An 8,743-nucleotide genomic window follows, 5' to 3' on the forward strand; every position below is an offset into this window, starting at 1 on the left:
ACTGGACTTCTTGCAGAATAAACACAAGAAAATTACAGATGCTGGAAATCCAAAGCAACACACAAACCGCTGGAGGAACTCAGCAGGTCAGGCAGAGTCTGCGGGAAAGAGTAAACAGTCGACATTTCGGGCCGAGACCCTTCATCAGGACTGGAAAGGAAAAGAAGTCAGAGTAAGGAGGGGGGAGGGGAGGGAGAAGTACAAGGTGGTGGGGGGTAGGTGAAACTGGGAGAGGGGAGGGCTGAAATAAAGTGCTGGGAAGCTGATAGGTGAAAGAGATGAAGGGGAATTTGATAGGAGAGGGTAGAAGGCTGGAAGAAAGGGAATGGGGAAGAGCACCAAAGGGGGGTGATGGGCAGGTAAGGTGAGAAAGGGAAATAGGAATGGGAAATGGCGAAGGGGAACAATTCCTGGAAGTCTGAGAAATTGGCATTCATGCCATCAAGTTGGAGGCTACCCAGACGGATATAAGGTGTTGCTCCTTCAACCTGAGTGTGGCCTTATTGTTGCTTCAGAGGAGTCCACGCACTGACATGTTGGAATGGGAATAGGAAGTAGAATTGAAATCTGGTACAGTAAATTGGCCTGTGGCTACACAATGTACCTCGTTATGAGTTTGAACTTTATCTTTTACCTGCTCTGCACTATCTCTGTAGCTTTTACACTTCAATTGCATTCTGTTATTGTCCTATTGTGTAATGAACTGATCTGAATAAATAATATGCAAGACAAGTCTTTCACTGTATCTTAGCATGTGTGACAACAATAAACCAAATCCAATTCCGATACCAAACGGGCTCCATCTCTTTGTAAGAGTAACTAGAAGGATGTGAGAGTGGGGAGTGGGTTGGAAATTGAAGGAAACGGGCATGGAACTGGTATAGCTGGCGCTGACTAGAGGTTGGTTACCTGCTCCTTACAAAGCATCAGGACTGAGAACGTAGAAGACTGAGAGGAAATCTGATAGAGAAATACAAAATTATGAAGCATACAGACAGGGTGAATACATACAGGAATTTTCCAGAGTTTGGGTGGGACTACAAATAGAGGTCATAGGTAAAGGGTGAAAGGTGAAAAGTTCAAGGGGAACATGAGAGGAAACTTGTTCACTCAAAGGGTCGTGAACGTGGAATGGACTGCCTGCATGAGTGGCTCACGTGAGCTCAATTACAACATTTAAGAGAAGTTAGGGTAGGTATGAGGGTGGCAGAGGTGTGGAGGGCAGTGGTGCCGGTGAAGGTCGAGGGGAGTAGGCAGTTTAAATGGCTCAGCGTGGACTAGATGGGCTGCAGAGTCTGTTTCTGTGACAATGTCAGAGATGTAATTGGGCTGCTATCAGTGGAGTGGATGGACCAACTATCAATCAATAAGCGTAGTTATCGACAGTGCAGATAACAGAGCTTTTTACCACAGAACACTTCGTCTTTGTGTGTATTGTTTCTTTGGCGGCCTGACCTGAGCATGCAAGCATACAACGTGTTATAAATGAGAGAAGACCAACTGTCCCAGCAAGGCTGGTGGTTCTTTACCCCCCCTTCAAGGTCCTGAGAGATCCAAAATAAAAGCTCGTCAATTAGTTTTTTTGGCATAGGCAAAAGTACAGTGAGATCCATTCATTATTTGCTGTGTCGTATGATGGTCTTTCCATGATCATGATTGTTCTTGACAAATTTTTCTACAGAAACAGATTGCCATTGCCTTCTTCTGGGCAGTGTTTTTACAAGATGGGTGACCCCAGCCATTATCAATACTCTTCAGAGATTGTCTGCCTGGTGTCAGTGGTCGCATAACCAGGACTTGTGATGTTCGCCGGCTGCTCATATGACCGTCCACAACCTGCTCCCATGGCTTCACATCACCCCGATCGGGGTGGGGGAGGGGACTATGTAGTTGTCACTCTTTGCCCAAGGGTGACCTGCAGGCTAGTGGAGGGAAGGAGTGCCTTACACCTCCTTTGGTAGAGATGTAGCTCCATACCACCAGTGAGATACAGATGCAATAAAAAAAACTTGCAGTGGCATCACAGTCAACACACACAATATAAATTATAAGACCATAAGATATAGGAGCCAAGTTAGGCCATTCAGCCCATCGAGTCTGCTCTGCCATTCAATTATGGCTGATTTATTATCTCAACCACATTCCCCTGCCTTCGCCTGTAATCTTTGATTCCCTTACTAATCAAGAACTTATCAACCTCCACTTTAAATATACCCGATGACTTTGCCTCCACCGTGTCTATGGCAGTGAATTCCACGGAGCCACCGTTCTCTAGCGGAAGAAATTCCTTTTTATCTCTGTTCTCAAGGAACTGAAGTTCTCATGTTAAAAGGGTCGTCCTTTCATTCTGAGGCTGTGCCTTCTGGTCCCAGACTTCCTGGCTGGAGGAAACAAGATATCCCCGTCCGTGCACTAATGTCTGCGAGGCCATTCAATATTCGACAGCTTTCAATGAGATCAAACCCCCCCCCCCCCCAAATCTCCTAAACTTCAGTAAGTACAGGCCCAGAGTCATCAAACACTCCTCATGTGTTAACCCTTTCATTCCCTGGATAATTCTTGTGAGCCTCCTCCGATGCCAGCATGCCATTTCTTAGATAAGGAATCCAATACTGTTCACAATATTCCATACGATCTGGCCAATGCTTTATAAAATCTCCGCATTACATCCTTGCTTCTATATTCTAGGCTTGAAATTAATGTTAACATTGCATTTGCCTTCCTTACCACCGATTATCCATAAATTATACAAAGCAGTGAAGAGAGAGATAAGTAAAGACAATGCAGAGATACTCCCAATGAAGAATCAGGGCCCGAAAGGTCGCCTGTTTATTCATTTCCAGAGATACTGCCCTGCCGGTGGAGTTCCTCCAGCATTTCATGTGTGTTGCTCTGGATTTCCAGCACCTGCAGAATCATAGTCCAAAAAGCGGTCAGCGGCAAGTCCCTGATAGTCCAAGGAAGGAGGCTGAAGCCAGAGGCAAGAGGGTCTTTACCTTTTACACCTATCGCCTCCCAGCTTTTCACTTCAAAACCCTCCCCCACCTACCTACATTCCCCCGACCCTGTCGGCTTGTGCTTCTCCCTCCTGCCACCACCCCCCCCCCCACACTGTTAACTTGGTAACGTCAGAAGTCCTGATGGAGGGTCTCAGCCTGAAAGGTCAGCTGTTCACTCCTCTCCCTAGATGCTGCCTGACCTGCTGAGTTCCTCCAGATTGTGTCTATTGCTCCAGATTTCCAGCTTCTGTACAATCTCCTGTTTATCACTGATTTTTAAATTTGCTTTGAGTGAGTGAGCATTGGGTGGACATAAAGCTCAGCTGATCTATCATTTTTTTCATCATTCTTGTACAAAGTATGCATCAGAATAGAGATGTCCTGGGGTGTGATGGACTCTACGTAAGTACCTGTTATGCCAAAGACTGCCTGCCATTAAGTGATTCACACTCCAACTGTGGTAACACAGCACGACAGCTGTTATTTCTTCACTCTCACTAAGTCAGCCAAAGCTATATGCCTCCTGTATATTTTATAGCTGACTGTAACAATTCCATCACATTTTATTTCTTCTATTTTTATTTATTTAGAGATACAGTGCAGAACAGGCACTGTAAGGGGGGGGGGAGAGAGAGAGGCAGAGAGAGGGGGGAGAGAGAGAGAGAGGAGTGAGAGGGAGAGTGGGGAGAGAGAGGAGAGAGAGAAGGGAGAGAGGGAGGGAGAGAGAGCAGAGAGAGAGAGGAGATAGAGAGGGGAGAGAGAGAGTGGAGGGGGGAGGGAGAGAGGCAGAGAGAGAGGAGAGAAGGGGAGAGAGAGGAGTGAGAGGGAGAGTGGGGAGAGAGAGGAGAGAGAGCAGAGAGAGAGGAGATAGAGAGAGAGGGGAGAGAGAGAGTGGAGGGGGAGGGAGGGAGAGAGAGAGAGAGAGAGAGAGAGAGAGCACCTGTGGTAGGTTGAATTGTTGGGTGAACTATTAGTTTTTTTGGACTGTAGATCCTGGTCTCTCTTTGGGGGCTTTGCCATTGCATGCTCGGAGGGTGCTGGGTGCTGATGCTTCCCACTGAAATAAGTTGGGGAGGGAGGGGGGGAGGTTGATGCTTTGCTGCTGCTTGTGTGTGAGAGGGGGTGGGGGGGCTTTGGGGTTCTAATGTTTTACTGTCATTCATTCTTTGGGGTTCTCTTCTGTTTTTGTGGAAGTTTCGTGGAAGAGTAAGAATTTCAGGTTGTATACTCTATACATTCTCTGATATTAAATGGAGCCATTGAACAACTGAAGATGCTGACCAGTTTCCTCACCATGGAGGCTGACTGGCGTGCTGAGAATTCCCAGGATTTTCTCTCTCTTCCCGGAGAGCTGAGCTGTGAAGTTACATTTACTACCTCAGTAAAGCAGCCAATATAACCAAAGGCCCCACATTTGAAGACATTTTCTCCTCTTCCCCCTCCCATTGAGCAGAAGATACAAAAACCTGAAAGCTCATACCACCATGAAAGAACAGTTATCAGACTCTTCAATGGACCTTTTGTATGATAAAATGGACTTTTAATCTGATAATCTACCTCAATATGAGCTTTCACTTTATTGTTTACCTGCACTGCACTTTTTCAGTGGCTTTGACACTTAATTTGGCATTGTTAATGTTCTGCTTCAAAGCACTGTGTAATGAATCGTTCTGTATAAACAGTATGCCCAACAAACACAATAGATTCTGTAGCTGCCACAGTAGCTTAGCGATTAACGTGATGCTTGGAGCATCAGAGTTCAGTTTCAGCACTGGCAGTAAGAGGTTTGTACGTTCCTTCCCATGAGCATGTGGGTTTCCTCCAGGTGCTCCAGTTTCCTCCAGCATTCCAAAGATGCACCGGTTAGCAGGTTAATTGCTTGTTGTAAGTCGTCCTGTGATTAGGCTGGGGTTAAATTGGGAAGGTTCCACCCTCTGTGTGGTGTGGCGAGTTTTCACACCCTGCCCTCAGCTTCCCTTTCTTCCCTGAGCTTCATCGACGGCTGTCGCAGTGCATTTTTGTGCCGGGCAGCGCCCATCTCAGTTATTTTCTGGACCATCGGCCGACCCTGCGGGGTGACTGGTGGAATGAGGCAACTGCCTCTTCACATCAGTCCGGTTGCCGGTGGAATCTGCCAAAGCCTTTCCCAGCACTCACACGTGTCAGCTGGCTCTGGGCTTCTCGTCCCCCGCATTCACGGACCCTTTCACCTCCCCAACTCGCTCCCAACTGTTACCCACCTGCATCTTTATTAACCTCACACTGGACACCACAGTCATGCAGCAGTTAGTGAGACCCTATTGCAAGGGTCAGATTTTGCAGTTCAGTTCTGTAAGAAAGTTTGTACACTCCTCTCATCAGCACGTGGGTTTCCTCTGAGTGCTCCGTTTCCTCCCACAGTCCAAAGACGTACTGGTTTTTAGGTTAATTGGTCATTGTAAATTGTCCAGTGATTAGGCTGGGGTAAAATTGGGGAAAACATAGAAGACGACAGCACATTACAGGCCCTTCGGCCCGCAATGTTGTGCCAGCCATGTAACCGACTCAAAACTGCCTAGAATTTCCTTACTGCATAGCCCTCTGCTTTTCTAAGCTCCGTGTACCTATCTGAGATTCTCTTAAAAGACCCAATGGTATCAGAAATCTGAGAAACATCCCTGCTTTATTGAGGGGTGTAAGGGAGACAATGAATCAGAATAACAATGAGATATGCATTATTATCCCTAAACTGTTTGCTTGTTTAGAGACTCAGCATGGAATAGGCCCTTCTGTCCCTTTCAGTGGCACCCACCACTCTCTGTGGGCCAGAAGACCTGTTCCGCTCTGTATATCTAAATAAAATACAATAACTGTGAGGCACAGTAACACAGCTATTAAAATGACTTGAATCAGAGAGTCACGGAGAAGCAGACACTTTGGCCCATCTACTCAATGCTGAACTATTATTCTGCCTAGTTCCACTGACGTGCAGCTGGACTACAGCCCTGGATACTTCTCCCATCTATACTCACTTTGAAATGCTGCCTTCGAACCCGCATCCACCACTTCCACTTGTTCCTCACTCTCTCCACCCTCTGAGTCAAGAAGATCCCCCTCAGATTCCCTTTAAGTGCTTCTATCAACCCTGCCATCCACCAGGGGCATTTATCAGGAGCTCTGCGTATGCAGGGTGCTTAGTATTATTTAGGATCCCACCCATCCATCCAGTATCCTCTTTGACTTCCTACCGTCAGGTGGGAGACTCCGATGCATAAAGACGAGAACGGTCAGGAGAGGGAACATTTCCCTCTCTCAGGCTATTAGGCTTCTGGACTTTGTGCCACATTGTATTCAAAGTGTGACTGGTTAATTTGTTCTGTGGCTTACAATATTAATGAATGCACTTTGTTAATTTATGCATAATTGATCTGTAGATTTTATCCTTAGCTTTATAAGTTATTGTGTGCCATATGTGTGTTATGTGTACCACTGTCTGGAAAAACGTTGTCTCACTTGACGGTATAGATGTATACAGTTAAATGACAATAAACTTGACTTGACTTGACTTGATCTCCCCTCATCGTCCTGTGCTTCAGGGAGTAAAGTCCTCACCTTTTCAACATTTCCCTATAACTCAGGTCCTCAAGTCCTGGCCGCATCTCTGTAAAATTTTTCTGTACTCCTTCAATCTTTCCTATAGGTAGGTGACCAGAACTACACACAATACACAAATTCGGCCTCACCAACATTTCATACATAAATGTTCACTTTCCCCCCATCCCCACAGATGCTGCCTGACCTGCTGAGCTCCTCCAGCATTTTGTGTGTGTTGCTTGGGATTTCCAATATCTGCTGCAGAATCTCTTGTGCTTATAATAGGCTTCATGTTGATTTCACCCTGGGTCAACTGTGTCAAGCTCAGCGTGAAGCAGCGGAGTTTTGTAGCCCAATTAGCAGCCTGACAGGTCGTGATGTGAATGCTGTTTCTTGAGATCTTGAAAAGTCCTACCGGCCAATAACTTGGCCGAATTTGGTGGGGGGGGGTGGGTTTAGAGTTTTCTACAAACTGCCCTAGCGAGCAACGCACATAAAATGCTGGAGGAACTCAGCAGGTCAGGTAGCGTCATTGGAGAGGAATAAACAGTCGACATTTCAGGACAAGCCTTTTCATTGGGACCGGAAAGGAAGGAGGCAGAATCCAGAATAAGGAGGTGAGTAGGGGAAAGAATACAAGCTGGCAGGTTAAAGGTGGAACTGGGTGAGGGGGAAAGTGGGTGGGTGGGGGAACTGAAGTAAGGAGCTGAGAGGGGATATGTTGAAGAGATAAAGGCCTGAAGAAGAATGAATCTGATAGGAGAGGACAGTGCACCATGGGAGTAAGAGAATGAGGAGGGGAACTAGAGGGAGATGATGGGCAGGTGAGAAGAAGAGAAGGGGTAAAAAGGGAGCCAGAATGGGAAATTGAAAATGAGAGCAGGGGGAAGAGGGAAAACTTAACAGAAATCTGAGAAACATCCCTATTTTATTGAGGGGTGTAAGGGAGACAATGAGTCAGAATAACAATGAGATATGCATTATTATCCCTAAAATGTTTGTTTATTTATTTAGAGGCACAGCATGGAATAGGCCCCTCCCACCCCACCACCACCCACAACCCTGATTTAATCCTAGCCTAATCATGAAACAATTTACAACAACCAATTAGCCCACCCAGTACATCTTTGGAGTGAGGAAGGAAACCGTGGAGTACCCATACAGCTATGGAGGGGACGTGCGGATTCCTTACAGATGATGCTGGAATTGAACTCCGAACTCCAACATAAAATTTATTGTTTTCTGGCAGCAGTAGAGTCCAAAGGCAGAGGAACAATAAATTACAAAAATAAATAAATGATGTGTAAAATGAATAACAAGGTAGTGCTCATGGAATGTTCTGAAATCCGGTGGCTGGATCACTTGGGGTATTTAAAGAGGAGGCAGTACCTTTCCCAAAGATCAGAGGATTGAGGCCAACAGGGGATTGGTACAGTACAGGAATTGAGCCCTGCGACAGATCCTCATCTGGAGGTCGAGGCCTGACGTTCCGGCTCCTCATGCGTCGTCCTGAGGTCGATACCAAAGATTGAGGCACGAGGGTTGATCGGAAGACGCGTGAGTGTCAAAGCCCAATGTCCAGAGCCCTGAGTCTCTGAGTTAACTGGCGAAGTCAAAGGCCTGGTGTCTGCAAACCTGCAAGTCCAGTGAACACTGGAGGCCGGGTGCCCTGGAGGACTGTGTTTGTCCAGTGGGAGGGAGGAATGGAGCTTGTCCGGCTGTTGTTTTGTTGCTTGCTGTGTTCTGTGTTGCTCTGCCGAGCATTGTGGGTACGCGATGTTGGTATCGGAATGTGGTGATCAACATTCCCTCTAATTCCTAATGACCAGTGTGCACAAAAATCTTGTGCTGTGTAATTTTTTGCCCAGTGACAATAACGTGGGCCCACTGAATAATTTCTCCAACAAAAGCAGTATAAATAAGCCGGTTCTAAAACCTGCAGACAGATCATCGCAAACTCCACGTTGTCAACACCATCACATCAGAAACTTGAAAAGGAAATGCGATTGTGTATGATCGTGAAATAAACTTAATATGGCAACAGGGCAGAGGGTGACAACCTTTCGTGCGCAGTTTAAATTCCTTTGTGCACTGGTAGCAAAAGGTGTGTGTGCATGCACGTGCGCACACCTCGAGGGAACATTGGTGGCGACACTTGCAGGCTGCCCCCC

This window comes from Hypanus sabinus, chromosome 27 (genome assembly GCF_030144855.1).
Source record: "Hypanus sabinus isolate sHypSab1 chromosome 27, sHypSab1.hap1, whole genome shotgun sequence".
NCBI lineage: Eukaryota > Metazoa > Chordata > Chondrichthyes > Myliobatiformes > Dasyatidae > Hypanus > Hypanus sabinus.